This window comes from Phalacrocorax carbo, chromosome 24 (genome assembly GCF_963921805.1).
Source record: "Phalacrocorax carbo chromosome 24, bPhaCar2.1, whole genome shotgun sequence".
Lineage (NCBI taxonomy): Eukaryota > Metazoa > Chordata > Aves > Suliformes > Phalacrocoracidae > Phalacrocorax > Phalacrocorax carbo.
In genome coordinates, this window is record NC_087536.1 from 6,733,195 (window position 1) to 6,754,012 (window position 20,818).

The 20,818-nt window shown below is 48.4% G+C and overlaps 1 long non-coding RNA gene across 1 annotated transcript in view; it reads left to right on the forward strand.

Annotated features, from left to right (window-relative positions):
* Window positions 1-11,762: 11,762 nt before the first annotated feature.
* LOC135317080 (uncharacterized) overlaps window positions 11,763-20,818 on the forward strand; it is a 58,880-nt gene continuing 49,824 nt past the window's right edge. The window contains exons 1-2 of the long non-coding RNA XR_010376195.1: window positions 11,763-12,350; window positions 13,423-13,597. This is a non-coding gene — a long non-coding RNA (uncharacterized LOC135317080). The remainder of the gene's footprint in view (window positions 12,351-13,422; window positions 13,598-20,818) is intronic.

The following is a 20,818-nucleotide window of genomic DNA, read 5'->3' on the forward strand; positions in this document are numbered from 1 at the left end:
TGTGCCTAAGTACTGCTACGAAGGTCTGCTCACAGTCATCCTGAATCATCTTGGTGTGGAGGAGAAACTAAGTAAACAGCAACAGCCACATCAGACCCTGAGCAGCACCAGCCAAAAAATATTGCTGTGGCAGTTCCAAGTGCCATCAAGCATATGGCTAGCGAGGGCACTTTGTCATCTCTGCCTAGCAGGGCTGAAATACTGTGCCGTCAGCTTCCATCTGCATCTCTGTCAGTGGAGGAAGGCTCCCATCATACAACCTCTGTAGGTACCAAGGCAAAAAAGGTACCCATTTTCTCTAAAAATTGGTAAAATAGCTGGGCTGTGATTTTGATCAAAGCATCAAGCCACAATTAGTAACAGCGGGTTTACAATGCGCTTGCGGCCAAAAAGTGTAGTGACCACGGAGAGGTAGGCTCAGCTCTGGAGGATTGCGTACAAGCTTATGCTGATTTTAATTATACATAAAATCAGGCATAAACACACACATACATCTGGATATGTGGCGGCACACACACACGCACAAGCTCATCACTGGCACTGGATACCTTTATGTAGCTGCACACGTGCCTAATAGCCGTTGTCAGGCGTATCCGTGGGTATACAGGGTCACAGAATGGCGGGGGTCGGAAGGCACCTCTGGAGGGCATCTCATCCGACCCCCTGCTTGAGCAGGCACACCCAGAGCAGGGACACGTCATACCAGTATGATGGTACAGTACGCGTTTGGTACCGGTATGATGAAAACGTACGGGTGTGTATGGAGAGGAGAGGGAAAAAAAGCTGGAAAGGAAATGTATTGACACCTCCCAGCTTTCTTGTCTCTGCTGCTCCAGCTATCTCGTTCTGTTGAAATTACTTTTTGCCACAGTGATACAGGGCTTGCAAGGCTTGTTGGGATCCTCTGTCCATCTTCAGGAGGCCACAGGCAGAGAGAGAAAAAAGAAGGGGGGAACCCCAAAATTCCTAAGCATATTTTTCCATTCACTTGATCCATAGCTGAGGCCCTCCACCTGCAGAAATCCTCAACAACCACATTTCTACTGCTCTGGCCAATAACGAAGATAATTGTTTCATCCACTTTGTCAAGCTGAAATGAAAAGAGGGCAAAGCAAAATGATGCCATCATAAATCATCAGGCTGAGACAGCAAAAAAAGGACAAGATAGTGACTTCATTAAGGGTTATGTATTGTGTCATTAAGTTGGCAGGGGTCACCTTTCATGTCACGCAGCAGCCCCATGATGCATTGCTGGCTCCTCTTTCCAATAAAATTAAACGTAGATGTAAAACTGATTAGGCCGTGTTTGCTTCAGCCCAAGGCAAAGGAACTGCGCAGGGAATAATTGATACAAGATCGCGACTGATTTGTAATGGCAGCGATTTCTCTTCCTGGTCATTTCTTTGCTGACCTTGCCCATTAAAATAAGCCCAGCTGCCTTGAAAAGAGAGACGCTCATTCCACCCTTTCCCTCCCTCTGCCCGAGCCGCTTGCCTGGAATTCATTTCCTCACTGGCTTTCCTAGGGATTTCTCGTTCAGCATTACTGCAGGCTGATGACCACACGCTGCTGCCCCTGGCTGGGTGTAAGAGCAGGGATAGCCCTTCGTATCTTCTTGGTGTCGCTGGTGTCGCCGTCCTCGTGTCGGGGACATCCCCTGTTCCTGGTTTTGCCCTCCTGACTGGCAGCGGGTCAATACCTTCCCCTAAGCCTCCGCTCCCTTTCCTGTGTCCTGCCGCAGGGCAGGCGACGCTCTCCCGACACCTCGGTTATAGACATGTCCCAGTGCACAGGCCTTCGGGATTTTGGGGGTGTTTTGTGGACAGATTTTGTGAGGGCTATCAAAATGTCTTCCAGGCAGGACGGTGTTGGCTTCTGAAGGCCTGAAACGTGAGACCAAGTATCTTCTGGCGGCACCAAACTGCAGTTCTGCAGGGCCCGCGGTCCCTCTTGCTGCCGCCCCTGCTCCCGGGTGTGCTCCACAGCTCTGAAATAGGGGGCTGCCGGATGGGGCAGGAGGGAAAACGTGGGCTGATGTAAATCCCTGTTAGAGGCTACTGCACGCCACAGGGCCGCCTACCGGCTGAGCCCGGGGCACCGGAGACACCCTTGTGCTGCGTAGCAAGGATGTGTAAATGTGTCCCCTCGGAAACTTGCATGCAGTGTCTCAGAGGTGGTGTCATTCCGGAGAGATGCAGAGACCAGTGCTGGCTCCATCGTGCAGCTGTTTGGTCCTCAGATGCCCTTTATTTCTCCTTTCCTTCTGCAGCATCTAATAACATGGGGCCCACAACGGTGCTCTGCGTTTCAGAGGAGGCCTCCCTGGTGCACCATATATTACTTTGCCCAAGTAACCTCAGCAGATTTACACTCCTGCTGTTTACAGCGCTTTCCCAGGTAAGGTTAGAGAATATGAGATAAGGACAGGGATGAAAGTGGAGGCAGTCGCTGGGGTTTTAACTTCTGCTCGCACTTTCCTTCGGGGAGTTTGAAAGAAGGGAAAATAGGATGCTCACCCAAAACACAGCACCAGATCTAGAAAAGTGTTCGTTGTGGGTGGCTTTCAGAGGGATTATTTATCCACTTAGAGTTAAATATGTGTTTACATGATCTGATGGAATGGAACTCTTACTTGCAACAACTGCGCCTCATTCTTGTTGCCTTTTGGTCAAGACTTTCTTAAGTGGCTACTGGACTTGGGGCACTCATCTTAAGAGAGTCCCTGAAAGGGCCCGAGTTTCTGAGCCCAGTCACTAAACTTTGCTGGAAAAGTGAGTGGCTGCTAAGATGCCTCAAGGTAGAAGAGTAAGAGAGTGGATTCTCCCTCCAGTTACAAAGCACTCCTGGAAATCCCAGCCCTGGTCCAGGATAAATCTTAGCCTGCGAGAGTCCTCTGCTGCGGGATGCTGCAGCTGCTCCGTGTATCGCTCCATGGAGCCATGCCAGGCTGTTCCAGCTGAGGGCCTGAGCCATGGCACAAATAAGTGCATGAGCTTTCAAAGGTCTGGGCCTCTACAAACATCTCTGAGATGGGCCCAGGCAGGATTTCAAAGCTCTGCCTGCTCCTGTTTCCTTCCCACTCAAATAGGTCAGGGAACCGCATAGCTATCAGGCAATTGGATTGATTGAGCCAAGCGCTCGCAATAATGGCGCTGGAAGAAAGCAGAGTAAATAACGAACGTTGGATCCCCTCTGCAACGAAAAACTATTAGAGAGACAGAACCAGTAAAACAAACGCAATTCCATGTGTCAATCCAAGACATATGGACTAAAAATACATATAGGGAGAGCGAGCGTGCACAAGAGAGAGAATGCAAAAGCCTTATAAATGGCGAAGTGAAAAACACCCGTTTCCCGTGCAGTAACTAATATGATGTGGAACAAAGGAGCTGAGACCTTCTCGCCATAAACAACCTATGAAAATATAAACATTTTCTGGGGCGCAGATGGCTGATGCTTTGATTTTATTTTTCTTTTCTATACATTTGACAGCTAAATTCAGTCATTTGTGAACAACGTGGCCATAAAAATGAGTAATACTGATTGGAGGTATCTTACTTTTGTTTTAATGGGCTCTAGAGTGATTCTGAGGAGCTGCTCCAACCCTTGGAGGGGGGAGAGGGGGTAAGATGCTATGGCCAGATCCTCAGTTGCTGTTCACAAGCCTCACAGCAGCAGCATTACACCAGCTTACACCAGCTGCGGACTGGGCCTGCAGGTTTCCTGCAGTATTGGCTCCAAACTCTAAATTAATGCTGTCCTCAGCTGCACTGTTTCAAATTTGATTGCAAAACCCTGTTGCTGACACAGACAGCTCAGCGTAACATTACCCAGGACAGGCGGACGGGTGGGCTTTCAGAGATTTTATCGGCTTTTCAACTTTTTTCCCTCGTTAATTATTTCGGCTATGTCAAACTTGAGCAGAGGATTTTTTCAGCAACCAGAAAGAGTCAGGCACTCCTTGCCAACCTTAATTATTTGTATAAAACTCTTACTGAGAGATTTTCAGAGGGGTAAAGCTACATATGCGGGGAGACACGCTGCCAGTAACTGGAAGGGGCTCCCACCATTGCTGCAACAGAGTTTCAATCTATTTTCATCCACAGACTCGCTAGAAAACCTCAGTGAATCCAACAAATTCCATGCACTTCACTTTATCTTCCTGTAGAAGATACTTATTTTACCTACATGAGCTGCTTTGAGAGCCTCAGATTAAGGAAACACAAAGTGATATTGTTTGTTTTCAGAGCTTTTACACACTGAGCAAAAAGTAAGAGAGAGTGTGTGTGTGCCTGTGTGTACCTCGTTATTGTTAAGGAGATTAATTCTGGATATAGAGGAGCTGAGTGGCAACAGCAACGTGGAATCTAAATATAGAGGACATATAACGGAAATACAAACTCCATTCTCAGCAATGTAAATTTTAATGAGATTATGTATAATCCTGCTGTTGACACTTCTGTCAGGGTAGCACAAAAGAATGGGGTTGGTCTGTATCCACCTCCCATATAGCTGAGCATTTTGGCCTCACATTTAGGGATCTCCCCAAAATCACCTAGCAAAAGATAGCTCTGGCTGGGGAAGAGCGGATCCGAGGGGTGGCTTTGCCTTATATCGAAGGATTAGTTGGCCTGGGACTTGTTTAGGGACACATCCTAAAATACACAGGCCAGTGTTGCACATCAGCTATTCAATGACGTGGTATTAGATGATATTTAAAACTAAACCTCTGGCAGTGAGATTTACCAGGCTGGAAAACTGAGTAAAGCACCATGAACAGGAGTTTCAGCTGCTTTGCTGAAGATGGAAATTAACTGCTTTGCAAAAAAGGCAGGGAAAAAAACCCAAACGTACAGTGTCGAAATCCTATTCTGAGAGTTTGAACTGCTCCCAGGCTCAAGCCGGTCTCGACTAGGATGAATACTTTGCTTCATTCAATGTGAAGGTCTTGTACTGAGCTGCAAGACGGGATCTGTACCCTCCTTCGAAGTGTTCAGAACCACCAAGCACCAAACCCCATGGTTTCCCCACAATCAGGCCGTGACCCACACTCCCGCAGTCCTTTCCACTGCCCTTGGTGAACCATGCCAGGGCTTTGTATAGTCCTTGCAGAAATCTCTCTCCGCCACTGAGTAAGTGCTGCTTCAACCGAGCCAAGCACACCCATGCACAGAATTATGTTCCAGCCACACCTCTGACCTTCCAGCATTTAGAAAAGACATCTTCATAGATGAATACAAGCCCGGAGGGAGGCCAGGGACGGTGAGAAAGAGCAAAGTACATTTCTGCCACATTCTCGCTGCTGTTCTTTTCACAGTCTCTCCTGCTGGTCATACTCTTTTACTGCCATTTGTAACGGAGTCAGAAGATAAGGAGGAGAAAAAATGGGGGGCTTATTAAGTAGATCAAATGTTAAGGTAACATTATGTGCCACGCTGCATCCTGCAAGCTGGTGAGGACATGGTATTATTGAAGCGGTAGCCAGAGACGGTTTTGATGAGTTTGGTTACTGCTTTTTTCCACGTGCCTGTAAGATCCAGGCCCCTGGTTCAGGAGAGGTTGTTGCAACAGGGCTTTTCTACCACCCTTCCCTGAACAGGTGAAAGAAAAGACAAACACTCCACTTCTGAGTCCTGGTAAGACTCGCCCAGCCCAGGAAAAGTGGCAGCTCCTCTTCTCTGCCCCTTTGGGATGTGAGAACCCACGGGTGCTGGCACATGATGTGACAGCTTCGCCAGGAGCACCTTCCCCTCATTTACTGCCCAGCCATAACCTAACTGCAGCTAGAGAAGCACCTCCGGCAGCCCTGCTCCCCACCTGGGCTGCGCTGTGTTCATCAAATCATAGAATCGTTAAGGTTGGAAAAGACCCTTAAGATCATCGAGTCCAACTGCCAACCTGTCACTGCCAAGCCCGCCACTAAACCATATCCTCAAGCACCACATCTACCCTTCTTTTAAATACCTCCAGGGATGGAGACTCCACCACCTCCCTGGGCAGCCTGTGCCAGTGCCTGACAACCCTTTCGGTGAAGAAGTTTCTCCTTCCCCCCGTCTCACTGTACGCCCTTCTCTAACTGGCCCTTACAGGATGTTTTGAAGTGACGGTCTCTGCTGAAGATGCCCTTTCTGCAAGCCTGCTGGGAGCCGACCAGAGCTGGCTAGTCCCTGCCTTTGTGCTCCGCGCGCCCGGGTTGCCTTCCCACCCCGCTCCTCTGCCACTCTTTTTTTCTCACACTCGTTGCATCCTGTTGGTTTTCCACCCCGCGTTCTGCCGGGGCCGGGTTGCTGGCTTGGCCTCAGCTCGCTGTCTGTGAGATGGGGCTCGGGCTTAGCCAGTCTCCCCTGGGCCTCCGCTGTGTTCCCGGCTAGTGATGCAGCGGGCAAACCTGCGAGCCTGTGCAATGAGTTGCCTGGGCTTAGCGCTGCAGCACTCGTGCACGGGGGTGTTTTGCCAACAGTTCTTAGAAATCACGGGGTATTTAATTTTAAAGGTGCCAGGGAGCGCTAGGCGACTGTTTATCAAAAGCAGGAGGGGATGATTAAATGATCCCTGCTCCCCATGTCAGAAGTAGATATCCCCACAGAGACGTCCACTGGATGCCACAACTCCTCCATTTACTTCTCCCCAGTTCATGCCACAGAGTCAGGATGGTGAGCTCTGATCCCGGAGTGATTTTTCTTAATGTCTTTATATAGATGAGTTAACTCAAAACCTTTCCAACATAAGCATGTTTTTCTGTTCCTTCATCCTGACCTTGGCATTTTCTTTCTCCACTCCAAGTTCTCTGCTGTCCTCTGGCCAGCTTTGCCTCTCATTTGTCAATGTTATTATTGAATTTTCAAATGCCAGTAGTGCACATAAATCAATGGCTGGCTTCTCCCCAGTGGCATATCCCTGCCACATGTGGTCATTCATTTTTTTTAATAAGTCCTCCTCTCCTTTCACCCATTTATAAAAATGCATCTTGTTCGCCTGCTGCCGTCCATCATTCGGTGAGTCCAGCTATTTGTTGCCCCTGAGTGCTTATTCATCAACGTTTTCAAAAGCAAAATCACTCTTCGCCTCCTGCTCTTATTGTGCCATCAATCTCGACTGGGGATCAATAAACCTCGCTTTTGCAATTTTTCCCCCCATCATCCTGTGCTAGCTTTCCCAAAGTCTAGCCTTTGTATTTACATTTTTAACTGATCATCAGAAGTAGGACAACACCAGTGTCGACGAGCAGGATGCTTTCATTTGCTCCCAGTGTGGCAATAACGAGCCCAGCATCAGTCATCTCACTCGGGAACCCCGACAACCGAGCGCTCATCTCTTTCTCTTTTTGCTTTGGCCCCAGGAGTTGCAAATGGGGAGAAGATGACCCCTGGCCACACAGCCCTTGCAGACAGTAGCCCTGGGGACTAGAGCTGGGTGAATATCTTTCTTCTAAACATCATTTGAATGAAAAATAGCTTTTCACTGAGACCCAAAATTTCCATTTCCAGTCTTTTTTGTTGTTGTTTTTCAACAACAAACAAAACTAAAAATCTCTTTTTAAAAAGGTTTCCTTTTTCAAATATACACTTAAAAGGCTGACATTTCTTTTTGAAACTGTTTCCAAGAAAACAGACTATTTTATTTTTTGACCAGAAATGTTTTCTAAAGCTGAATATTTTCACGACTTTTGAAAAAGCTAAATGTTTCAGTTATCAGTTTTATCTTTTCATTGAAATTCTTAAAAAAAACCACCCTCTCTGAAGCTGAAAAGACTTCCAGCAAAACTGATCACCTTCTCTAATTTTCCCAGCTATCCTGTGCAAATAACAGGACTTTCTGACTTGCTGTAGTCATAACAACCCTTACCGAGCACATAAGGACTTGCGGTTCGGGCTCAGGCACCACAGAATGGCTGAGGTTGGACGGGACCCCGGAGCTCGCCTTGTCCAACCCCCCTGCTCCAGCAGGGCCACCTAGAGCCGCTGGCACGGACCCTGTCCAGGCGGCTTTTGAATATCACCAAGCCTCTGTGGGCAAGCTTGCTAGTGCCCAGCCACGCTCACAGTACAAGAAGCATTTCCCGACGTTCAGACGGTGCCTCCTGTGTTTCAGCTGGTGCCCGTTGCCTCCTGTCCTGGCACCGGGCACCACTGCAAAGAGCCTGGCTCTGTCTCCTTTGCACCCTCCCTTCAGGTGTTCATACACTTTAATAAGATCCCCCCCTGAGCCTTCTCCAGGCTGCACAGTGCCAGCTCGCTCAGCTTTCCTCATCTGGGAGATGCTCCAGTCCCTCAGTCACCTTGGTGGTCCTTTGTTGGACTCTCTCCGCTATGTCCATGCCTCTCTTGTGATGGGGAGCCCAGAACAGGACGCTGCTCCAGCTGTGGCCTCTCCAGTGCTGAGCAGAGGGAAGGATCACCTTCCTCAGCCTGCTGCCAGTGCTGTGCCTAACGCAGCCCAGGATACCGCTAGCTGCCTTTGTGGCAAGGGCACGCGGCTGTCTCGTTGCTGCCTCAGCTTGGTGTCCACCAGGACCCCCAGGTCCTTTCCTGCCAAGGTACTTTCCAGCTGGGTGGCCCCCGGCACGCCTCGTGCATGGGCTCGTTCCTCCCTAGGTGCAGGACTTTGCATTTCCAGCCCGTTTCTTTCTGGGGCAGGGAAGCCTGGCCTCATTAACCCTGCCCCAAAGTTTCCAACAGCAGAACCTGAGTAAAGGAGAGAGGCAGCAGATGGAAGCCTGTGCCAAGGCAATAAATCCAGGCCACAATCACTAACATTTTGTGGTTTGACACTTAATTGATTAACTAATTTGAGGCAACAAGATTTAGTGTAGCTGTAGATTAGTGTCGAAGGGATAATTACAGCTAAGCTCCCATTTCCAAACAGTGTGTCAGCTGCAGTTTCGAGCCAGCAGGACCAGCGTTAAGGCTCTCGCCTTGCAGCGGATAGCAAAGGTTCCTGGAAGAGGCCCTCTATGGCTCAGCACCCGGGGATTGCAACGGAAAGGTCAGGCACTGACTTATCAGCATAGACAAAATCCCTTCCTATAATGTATGTGTTTATTCTCAAATTAAATATATTAATGTATTATTTGTTCTTAAAATGTCATTCAATAGATAGTAGGCTTAGGTTTCCTGGCAGACCTTTGAAGCTTAAAGAGTAATGTAATAATAGTACATTAATCCATAAGCTACACAGTCTTCTCCCAGCAGACCCCAAACTCCAGAACTGGCTCTGAAGCACTGAATTTGCCGCATCTGTTTCTAGGAATTTCTGTCTAACAATAGTGGACTTGTTGGAGTCTGCTCTGCCAGTTCCAGCATGAAATGCTGCTTTTCTCCCACCCATCTGTTCAGCATTAACATTTGGGCACCTGTAAGTGGTGTTTCGGGGGGCAAAGGCAGGTGTCCATTCCTCTAACGATGCACGTCTCTGTTCTGCTAACGCAGGGGTGGGCTAGAGACACCAAATCCTGTTCTCCGCGTCCCTGCTGAGAGCAGGTCTTTGGAGCCAAAGTTTGGTTTGGGCCAAGCCTCAGTTTAAGCTAGAGGAAATGCTACATTTGGACTTTTCCCCAGGCTGAATTCTTGGCACAAGCAAATCATCTCTTGGAAAAAAAAAGTCTTGAAAGAATGTCTCCATCTTTTTCTCCAAATCATCCATCCATCTATCTGTTTGTCTGTCTAGAGATGATAGCTTGATAGCTATCTAAATGCCAAACCTGATGTTTTGGAGAGCTTGGAATACATCTCTGAACTGCACTGATTTTAATTCTGCAAGTCTTAATACTTGATTGACAAATAGAGCTAAACAATCCATCACAGTTGCCTTATCTGAAAAATGTAACCTTTTTTTTTCTGTTTATGGAACATGCACATGTGGAACATGTTTTTCTTTTACTGTCTATTTATTCCAGTTTCTTCAGTGCAGTTTTGTTTTTTATTTCGCACTGGTTTTGCTGGCTCTTCCCGCCTTCACGTGACACACCTTTCACCTCTGATTCCTGGAAAACAGAGGCTGCTTGCAAACAAGCTGTGACTGTGCGTGAAAGCAGGTTTGAGAGACGAGATCTTGGAAATACCCCAGCTGAAGGCGAGGTTGCGATTTCTGCCCCAACCTCCCTGAGCATCAGAGGCTGCACGTGGAGCTAGGCGCTAACCACCCTAAGGTCCTCCTCTGAAGCCTGCGTTCAGCCATGGCACAGGGCCGGAGAAACTGAGCTCTCGCTCGCGTCCTCGGGAGGGATTGTAGCGCGTTATGCCAGTGGACAGGCTGGGTTTGGTCTCTGACTGGAGCTTCTAGGTGCTGCCAGCGTGGCAGTAACAATGATTATGCTCATCTTCTACCCTTTTAAGATAAATGCGAATCTTCTGTTGTTTCAGGCAGCCCTGGTGGGCTGCCAGCGCTGCAAGAATAGCCAACAAAAATTGATGTTGAGGTATGCTCACCACGGCGGGTGTTATCACTAGCAGTGTTGGCAATTATTAAATTATAGTTATTGCTATGATGATACTAAAAGTAATGTTTGTTAATTGCTAAGGCAAATTAACAGCTTCTGCAATTTCACATTTGGGGAGAAGTTTAACAGACTGGTGATGCTGAAAGAGTTAATGGCACTGCAGGGAGCTAAGCTGGGAAGGATCCGTGCGATTTCACTCTACTGCAACCCTATTTTCATCCCAGCCCCACCCAGAACAACTCCTCTGCTCTTCAGAGGAGAGCTTCAGCTCCGCTTGCAAGTGGGAAATATGAAAATAAATAACTGCATAAATGAGGGAGTTTGGCAGGAGGGAAATTCTTTCCCCCTTGGCTTCCCAGAACTTCCCTCTCCTTCCCGTCCTGCTGGCGAGGCAGAGCAGACCCAGGGCTCTTCGTGGCAGAGTGCCTCCCGAGCTGTTTGCTCCCCACGAGGGGAGAAGGCAGTGTGGCACCGTTCCCTCCGAGAGCAGGGGAGGATTTCCTGGGGTGACCCTGGATCACGGAGCCATAAAGGTCACTGAGAGAACATGCTGGGATCCTTCTCTTCAGCTCTTGTAATGGTATTAGCAATGACTGTTTCTTACTCAATCATACTCCCAAAGGATTTTCAATAAACTTTTTATGTGCCATAACTGTTACATTAAATAAAGCTGAAAGTATTGAGTAAACTGACTGTAAATCACTTTAGATGCCTTGGAATTACATTAAGTGTGAGAATTATGGATCTTTTGCTACTCGCAGAAACGGAGAGACGACAGAGCCAGAAATTTTTATGCTGCCAACCCTTCTGAAGGTTTTTTTAATTATTTTTTTACACCATACAACAGGCTTCTCCTCCTGTAAATGGCTCGTTCAGGGACATGTTGGGACCGAGTACCATCCCTGTGGTGTAGGATCCTATGGTGCTGGTGGATATTTTCCCTTCCTATCAAGCTGGGTTGGTTTTCTCAGCCTGGAAATTGTAATTAAATGCTGGGGTAGGGTTACTGTTAGCGGAGCTGAACAGGCTGCGAGTTTTATTGCATCAAGAGTGATTTTCTGTTGGCAGCCTGACAGCCAATACTTCATCGATACAAATATATATTTTGATATAAATAAGTGCTGAGGAAAGATCTTCTGTCTCTGCTCTTTAGGCACCCCGGAGTTAGCTTAAATGTACGTTACATTTAATAATCTGCAGAGAGACACACAGTTTAATAAAAGCAGCGACAAGTGCCTTGCACTACACAATAAATGAACTTCTCTCCTCCTTTTCCCATGTTTCCCCCTCACAGAATGTCCCACTTATATTTCACTGTCAGTGACTGGGACCTAAGACAAGCTTTGGAACGTGCACGAGATGCTTTGGAGCAGAAGGAGAACAGTTGGCCAGATCTCAGCAGCTTCTCCATGGCCTGACCTGCACCCTTCTTGCTGGATACCTCCTGCCATCGAGGGACACTGGCTGTAGCCTCCAAAGGTGAGAAGACCGGCCCTGACATCCCTCCAGGTCGAGGGGACTTCTCCGCTGCTCTCTCGGCGGGACGCCAGTGGGCGTGTGAGAAGGACACGCCGGAAAGCAGATCCCTTGGGAGCTTTGCTTTACTGGCCCAGGCCGCATCAAGTGTGGTGAACAAAAGGCAACACTTCTGCCCAGAGCAGTGCTTAGCGCTGAGTGAGCTTGGTGGCAGCAAATGCAGCTCATCTGGTGATGAACAAAGGCAGAAGGAAGCCGACTGGACGGGGAACTTTGGCGGAGGCTGGACCTGAGATCAGGAAACCTCTCTACTTTAATGATACTGCATTTACGGATAGGGACCATGGGAAGGCTCTGGAATTCTGCGGATCTTCCACATTTTAAACGAAGCTTTACTTTCCCCTACGTACATCTGCGCCCATTGCTAGAGCTGGTGGTGAGGATCTGTTCATATGTAAATATGAACACAGGGGCTCAGCTTCATTCACCAAAACATGCTTTGCCTAGCCGGGGACCCGTGGTACACAACATAAGAGCAGGTTTATGCTTGAGGGCCTAAATCCGAGATATCCTAGCTCCCCAGAAGAGAGTGGGCTGGGACTCTTGTTGTAACCTCCTCTTTGCATCCAGCAGCGTGGCAGGGGTTTGAGACGTTCCTCTCTCAGGCTCAGAGCAATCAGGGGAGGACGTCCCACGCACTTACCCGCGTCTCCTGAAGGCAGAGGGGGGCTCAGAGACAGTCCCAGCTTATCCCAAACGGGCCGGAATGAATGCCCCTTGTTATGTGTGAGAAGCGGGAACTGGAGGGCAATGGCGTGGGGGGATTTTGCTTCTCTGTGTTATCACCACTGCTGCGTTAGGGATCTGCCTCTCCAGCTGAAGCGAAGCGAATGGCAGCCTGGCGGGCGGCGCAGAGCACGACGGAGTGTGCTGGTGTGCGAGGGAGAGGGCGAGGGGAGGGATGTGTGCCTGGCTGGAAACACTGCTCCCTGCTCCTAGCAGACGCATGGCAAATCAGAGACTCCTGCACGCCAACATCCTGATGAGGAAATAGTTAGAAAAAGGCTCCCAGTGGGAAAACCTTCTGTTTTGCTGATCTTGTAAATCAGCTGAATTCAGCATGTCACAAGCACGTCTTACAATACACAAGACAATGCCCAGATTTTTGTAGTGCAAAAGCATATTAACCTTTGTGTACTCTTGCCGGGTTTCGACAAAAGATGTCTGTTAGGAACTGCAGGGCTCATTGTAATTGCTTGCCATGTGGGTAAATGATCCGGAGCTGTGTGAAGATAAGAAGAAATTGCTAAAGGCAAATCACCTGGGTTTTATTATGCTTGCCCTAAAAATAATTAGCATGGCCTATGAAATCATACTGTGAGGGGGTTTGTTTTAGCAGGAAACTGTAACCTATATATTGTAGCTTTCTTTCTGGAGAGCTGATCTTTGTAGTTGTGTTGATGTGTCTTTTTTTTCTTTTCTTTATTATTTTTCTTTTTTAACTACAGTTAAAGACAAATGAACAAGCTCATACTGCTCTGAATAGCAACGAGGTGACTGGTTGCCAGCCTGTAAAATCTGGTATTGTCCCTCCTGGAGTCAGAGCTTGACCTTAAGAAAATTCCTGCCAGTTTCTCCGAGGGAACATGTCCCTGTGCTGTTGCAGAAGCCTGTTTGCCACAGGTAACGCTTTTTACTTGGGATTATGGGTTGTGTGTTTGCCACCAGGCATAAAAATTCACCACCTCTTCTGAGATGAAACAACTTTGCATGGGAGCAAAATGGTGGTTTTTTTCTATTTGCTGTATCTATATGGGACCACAAAAATGTCAAGGTCAGAACAGAAAGCAGGAAATAAAACAGCAACTGCATATAAAATTACAGGCTTGCTGTTTTAAGCGCTAGCTACCCGCAATTTGGTGTGAATTGCAGGTGATCAGAACCTCTGAAAGGCATTTGTGCACATACAGCGTTGGCAACCCCAAGCATTGAAAGCTCTGAGTCAGCTTTCTTAAAATCATGTGTTTTGACTTAAATAATGAGATACTACAGAAGCAGTAATATGGGGCTGTGTTTGCTTGAAGCCTTTAGGGATCTTTTCAAGCTTTGTTCTGCCAGTTTCTTCTCTGTGACAGTCCTCAGTTAATTTTCACCTGGGTGCATTGGAGGTATCTGTGGCCCAGGTGCCTGACCACAGATGAGAGGCTGCAGAGACGCTTACGTGTGCCTAGTGCTGCCCAGGCTCTCCCTGCAGCCAAAGTAGGGAGGGAGGGTCCTCCACAGGCTGCCGTGGCTTCCTTGCGTCATTCTCTGGAAGGAAAACCTCTCCCACTGTGGGCAACACGTACCTGAGAAGCAGCTGCCCTAACTTCAGCATCCAGCCTCTCCTGGAGTGCCATGCATCTAGGGCAGAGGACCCTCAGGCTACGCAAAGCCAGGAAAACCCTCGGTTTAAGTCGTTTCCAGAGCGATAAGTGGGGCTTCTGGTGGCAAGTGGCTCAAGGGTTATTGGCACGAGTCTGTCTGACCACCTGTATCTCCTCAATACCCATCTTCTCGGTCTCGATGCAATTGTATTTCTTCAGCAGTTTCATTTTCTAGTGTTTGCTGTAATCCTTGCGTAATCTTGGGAAGATGCTTTTTCTTGGCTCGGCTAATAATTTATGTAGTTTTGCGATGTGTTTTCTCTATGGAGAAGAGGAGGGGAAGAAGGGTTGCTGCCTTAGAACAGCTGATTCACAACTGTTCCGGTATATCCCTTGTTGCAGGCTGAATGCTTAAGTACAGACCTTTTGTGCGCTTAAGCAGCTTTCCCAGCCAAAAACTAATAATGCTCAGAGCATCTCCCAGGTCCTGGGAACTGCAACACTTCATTTCTTTGTGATGACAATGTGTAGATATGAACGCTGGCCTTTGCTTTTGGTATTGCGTTTGAAGGCTGGATAGTCCAAATACTGCTCTTCACTTGATTCTTCATAGCATTTAAGGTGAAGGAAATGAAAAACCACATTGACGTGTTCTTTCGGTGGCTCTCCACAAAAGCATTTAGTGGTTTTGCCACTGGGTGGTTAATACCGCTTCGCAACACGATGACCATTTTTCGCTTTGTTTGATTTACTTGTGTTTAGTTGTGGCAACAAGTACGCAGCTGGCTGTCAGGCAGCACGGGGGGTAATGCTCATCCCCATAGCAAAAGCAAACGCAAGGTTTAGAGAGCTGCTTAGTGGTTCTGGAGGGCTCAGGTGAGATTTGGGTGGTGCCTAAGCCCGGTGTTAATTTTACCCAGTAAGTTAACTCATGTGCCTAAGGACTTCGGTGCCCCGTTGTGGGAGATCTGGTGCCTCGGCGGCAGCGGTTCATGTCAGCGGTTGCTGATGGGCTTTTGGGGAGGAGCAGGTTGATTCCTGGACTCGCAGCAGCGGGGCTGAGGCGGTGGATTGCAGCGCAGTGAGGATCTTCACTGGCGTCAGATTGGCTCTGGGGACGACAGAGCCTTGCCTGCAGGCACCTTCAAAGACCCTGTGGGTACCTGGCAGTATCAACGGCAGGGGAGCGGCTGTGGAGCAGAGGGATTCCCTGCGCTCACTCGGCGCATTCGCAGATCGCGGTACGCTTGTCTGTCGCCAGCACTCGATGTGAACGGCTGCAACGTCAACGATGTCAGCACTCGCTGGCAGCGTTCGTGTCCTCTCTTATTTATTTCCACTGAATTGGGGTGAGCTGTGCGCAGCTCCCAGCCAGCAGCCGGCTCCCCGAGTTAGGCGGTACATGCCTGGTGCCTCCTGGCCATTGGGAGGTATTGGTCGGCAGCCTGCAGGCTCAGGGAGGCTGGTCTCCTCTCTCCCAGGTGCAGGGACCTTGTCAGAAGGGCAGCGCCGTGCTGTGACCGCAGGACTCCAAAAGGAATGTTTTTAGCTGTTCTTTGCTGAGCCAGGTCAGGACTTGTAGCCTCTAGTGCCCAGCTGCACTCTGGCTGCCTGAACGGGCTGTTCAGGTGCGGGGTGAACTACTGGCGTTGGGGCGTGCTACCAAGTTCTAAATGTCTGGCCGTTTGTGAGCCTTGAGTCCTGCTTTAAATGCCAGTTCTGACCCACCCGTATTTGTTACTCCCCCCAGACTAACCCCACGTGTGGGTCAATACCAAATGAGTGGGGTTCGCCTGAGCTCCGTTTCCTACTGACAGTACGATAAGGCTTCAGGAGGGGTTAAGGAAAGGAAACTGAATCCATCATTTCTTCTCTAAAACAAAGTCAAACCATATTGATTTGGATGTTCTTCGTTGTATATTTAATTTGTAGTCAAACCAAAGCTACTATTATCAGCCTGCAGCAACCAGTAAACACTCTTTTTATTTTTATTTTTTATTTTGAAACGGAGCCCTCCATCTGCCTCCATTGGGATGTTTCCCATGTAGCGGACATGAGAACCTCTACCTGAGTTTTAAAAAAATCCATGTCATAGGAAAGGCATCCACTGCAGACAACTTCCTCCTAGGAGTCCTTCTGTTTGCTTTGTCCAGCCACTTTCCGAGCTTCCTTTTAAAGGTCATGAAGAGTCATAAAAACCCTTTTCCCTGTTATTACACACTTAAAACAATAGATTCCTTTCTGCATTCACTTGGGCTGGGTTTATTAGACTAAGAGGTGAATTCCTGTAGCAATTAGTCATTACAACAGTATTCACTAAAAACCCAGAAATATGCTAGTCTATAATTTGGTTTGCATTTAAAATAAAATACAAAAAGCCTACTGAACACGCAGGAAAAAGCAGGCAGCAACCCACAAGGCAAGAACACAGGCTGTTGTTTTACATTTGCCTAATCCCAGGGTAACCTGAAATAATGCCTCTGCCTGGGTCTAGGGCAGAACATGCTCTTCTCAGCAAATCTTGTGGGGTAGCAGAGACTGCAGTAAACACCTGATATGATGATTTGGTCTTAAATCCCCACCTCTTAGTTCTACAAAATCAGGCCAGAATCTCTCAAGGATCCAAACTTCCCTGAAGGTCACTGGCGCATCCTGTGCATTAAAAGATGATGCACGGAAGATCTCGGTAGTGGAGGCACCCGGCGCCCTGGGGTGAGTCTAACTGAACTGCTGCTCGCTCAGGGAAATGTTGCTCCCTGTAAGTTTCAGAGACCCATTAAGGACCAACAAACTGAAATTAAAATTGGAGTGAATCTAGACCCAACCCCCCCCCCCCAGCTGAGGTTCTTTGCTATAGCAAAAGGAAAAAGAAAACCAGAAATCTCTTCTGCTGAGCTTTTGACCATCAGTTTTTAGGCTCTTTGCAGTGGAAGCTCAGCATCATTACTGTCTTCCTCGGTGGGATGAAGTAAGGAACTTGCATAACTGAGCACCCCCTTCTCCATCCAGCGCCAGCCCGTGCACCGTCTGTGGCGCTGCACAGCTGGATTGCTGGTGAGATGCTGCCACGTGGTGAGAAAACACTTGGTGCCGCTAACTTGAGTCAGATTTACTCTAAAGCTGAGATGTTTTGGAGACGTAACTTTCAACACGGCAATAGAAAGATTGATTGGGAGCTGGTAGGCTTTCTCTGACATAAGCTCCCCTGTGCGATTCAATGCCTCCCCGAGCTCCAAAGTTTCAGAAACAACACTAGCCTAGAAACTAGCAGGGGAATCCCTTTCCCTGCTGATGATGGATTTTTCTGCAGTGAAACATTGTAAGAAAGGCATTGAATTAGATAAACCACAACAGTGCTTGGTCCTTATAGCCCTCAAGCCCTCAGTGACTTGGAGGCACTAAAGACAATGTGATGTAGCAGTATAGTAGTTTCCACACTCTGGATTTGTATTATTAAATACCAGAATAAATACTCATTTCAAACCCACATAATTTGTCAGCTCTTGAGTTATGGCTGCTTTGGTAACTTAGACACCCTCTTCTTCTGCCAAGTTCCCATGCTCTTTGTTTTGAATATGTGTAATTTTATGTGTTTGGACTTAAATAACTTCTGCTGTTTCTCCCGGATTCCTCCTGTGCTAGAACCTGCCAGACCCCTTCTGGGGAGGAACAAAGGCAGAGGCACTTCCAAACAGGATGAAAAGGAAGGGGGGGGGGGGAACAACAACTGTGTTCTTGAGAAACACATTGTTCATTATTTTTTTTTTAAGGAATTGGAAAATCGTGCAGAAATTGAATCAACTTTTCTGTTAACTTTAGTCACAGATCTTGAAAATGTCTCTTTCCCATGAAATCCCAGCGGCTTTCCGGAGTTTAGCACCCACAGGCCTTGGTTACAAAGCAATTGTGGACGTAGGAGGTGACTGGATGCTAGAGGGCTATACAAAAACTCTGAAACACATTATGCATCTGATTTCCATTTAAAAACAGTTCATGCTGGGTGCCTCCATCACCTAGATGATGAGTCTATAAGCCTCTTTAAGTATCGAATGCCAGTGGACTGTCTAGACCGGTTTTGCATGCATGACTTTGGCAACAGCACTTAAACAAGTTCATTGTATAAATGGATGCAAAAAAAAAGTCCCCCAAGACTTTAACATTCTGTCAGTGCTCAAGGCAGGTCTCCAGGAGTCTCTGCTAGATACTGAGCTAGCATAAATCAGCAGTGTTCAGTGGCTCTACCTGGAGCTCTGCTGGCTTATACCAGGGAGACCTAAAATGATGTCTCTTCTGCAGGGGCTAGAAGGGCTGGATGAGAAGTGATTTCCCTGATGCCTTTTGAGACTGGTGTGGTTTGTCTCACAAATGGAATGAGTTTGGCATGTCTTAACTACCATTCATCAGCTCCTAAACACATGACAGAAAGGTCATGGACATGTGGGGATAACAAGGGACCCCGTGAATTAGGAGTAAGAAATAGTAGCGTTTAGGGCTGGCTGGAGACTTAAATGTTTCAAAATCAGACTTGGGGGAAAGTAGAAGTGATATTTCCTTTTGACCTTTTAGAAACACTCTGAGAGACTCCAGACTGCACAGAGGCTGGAAGTAAGGGCCCTGGGGGCTGCTTGTGCTGACAAACCCTGGTCTAGGGTCTCTCTTGCCGAGAGACCTCGGGGCCAGGCAGCCTGGGCTCCTGGGGCAACCAAGCCAGGCTGAAGAACTGGCAGGCTCTTCTCCATCCCTGGCTGCCGCTGTGTCAGCACTTCACTGAAACCAGCCCAGCCCCGGGAGCGCTGCAGCGTGCCAGACTGGCGTTTTCCTACAGAGGAGTGTTGCCTGGGAAAATTTCAAACTAGTTTCACTGCAGAGCTGCACAGCGAAGGCAGCGACGCTAACGGATGGCAGAGCAGCAGGGCAAGGCTGGGATGCCGGGGCAAAACTCTGAGCCTACCTGGTCTATAGGAATTTTGCCTTGGGAGAGCTAGAGAGATGCTTCTCTTGCTGAGAACCTATTTGCAGCGAATCCCAGGCAGTCTGAGCACAGCAATCGTCACTGTACCCCTTAATTTCCTTTTCTGCTCTCTGGGGTTCCCAGCAGGAACTGGGGAGCTGACATAGGATGGGTCTGCCCTCCCCAGACCGAGAACAAGGCAAGGAGGTTGCAGGCAGGCACAGCAGGAGCTTAGGGTGTTGGAAAAAAAAAAGCTGGAAGAGCCTTGCAGAAGATTGAGGTGGTGTCTAGGGTGTAAGCTGCTCTCTTCCTCCAGAGATGCATGTCAGCCCCAGCTTCCTGCAGCAGAGGTTACTGTACAGCCAGGAGAGCCGTGCCATGCAGGGCCGCACGCTGCTCCCGGTACACCCTGACCTTCCCTCTGACTCCCGTTCTTCCTCTCATCACCCACGCACTGTCCAGGGACATCCCCAGCAGGGTACGATGGGACGAAGGGATATGACATCCATCCCTAGGGAGATGGGACTAGGTAGATAACATCCATCCACCCCCTGGGGAAGTGTGAGCCGGAGGGGTAGCTCTGCCAGGGGCAGCGGGGCGTTTGAGAAGCGCTGTCAGCCGTGGGCTGATAAACTGCCAGGGCTGGCGTGAAAGCGCAGGGCAGCGCCTGAGGCATCGCAGCAAGGGCTTCTCAGAGCTGTGCCGCATATGCAAAGAAAATGCAGGGGGGGAGACAGGGAGCTGGCAGGCCAGGCGTGCTACCCTGTCACCCTGAGGGGTAGGAGAAGTCTTCACCTCTCTTCACCTGTTTCTTCCTGTGTAAGCTGGACTATAATATTATGTCTGGAGGATCACCAAGTACTTCAGTTTTCTTAAAACGTAAAGGTAAGCTCTGCTTGGTACCAGACAGCCCACCTGCCACCATCCAAGTTACAGGCCAAGTCAGCCAGCAAAGAGCTTCCCATCACGAGCCCGACCAGCCTAGGCACAAGAGGCGTGACTGTTACTTTGCTGCCTCACTTTATTGCAGCCATCCTCGAGTCCTGCTTTTAAGAAACACTTCCAAAAGCTGAGTGCTAAATAATGAGGCCAGCTGGAGTTTGGTTTACGAAATAACCCAGTCCTTAAGATGAGCTCAGCGTGTGGGGTATGTCTTAGAGATCGAGTGCTGCTGGCTGTCTGGCAGGAGATGTTGAAAGTCCTGGATCCTCTGGAACTCTAATGCTGTTAGTCTGGAGCTGCTGTGAGGGACCACAGCGCACAAAGGCCGTCTGACAGCCACAGGAAGGGCAGCAGAAACCTTTGTCTCTTCTGTGTGAAGAGTGGTCTAAACCAACTAGTTCTGTGGGTACCAGAACTGGGGGGGGAAAAAGTTGTCTTGACTTTTCTGTTTATTAGGGGTTTTGGGTGTTCTAAAAGCTTCATCTGAACCTTTTGCCCTGACTGGGACTCTTTTTGTGCTGAGTTTTTGGTGTCCCATAGGTCACAAGGTGACACTACTACCCTTTCCGCCAGGACACTCATACCTTGTCTTTCTTCTCCTCACCTGTTACTTTTCTTAAAACTTAACGATCTTTGGGGCCTGTA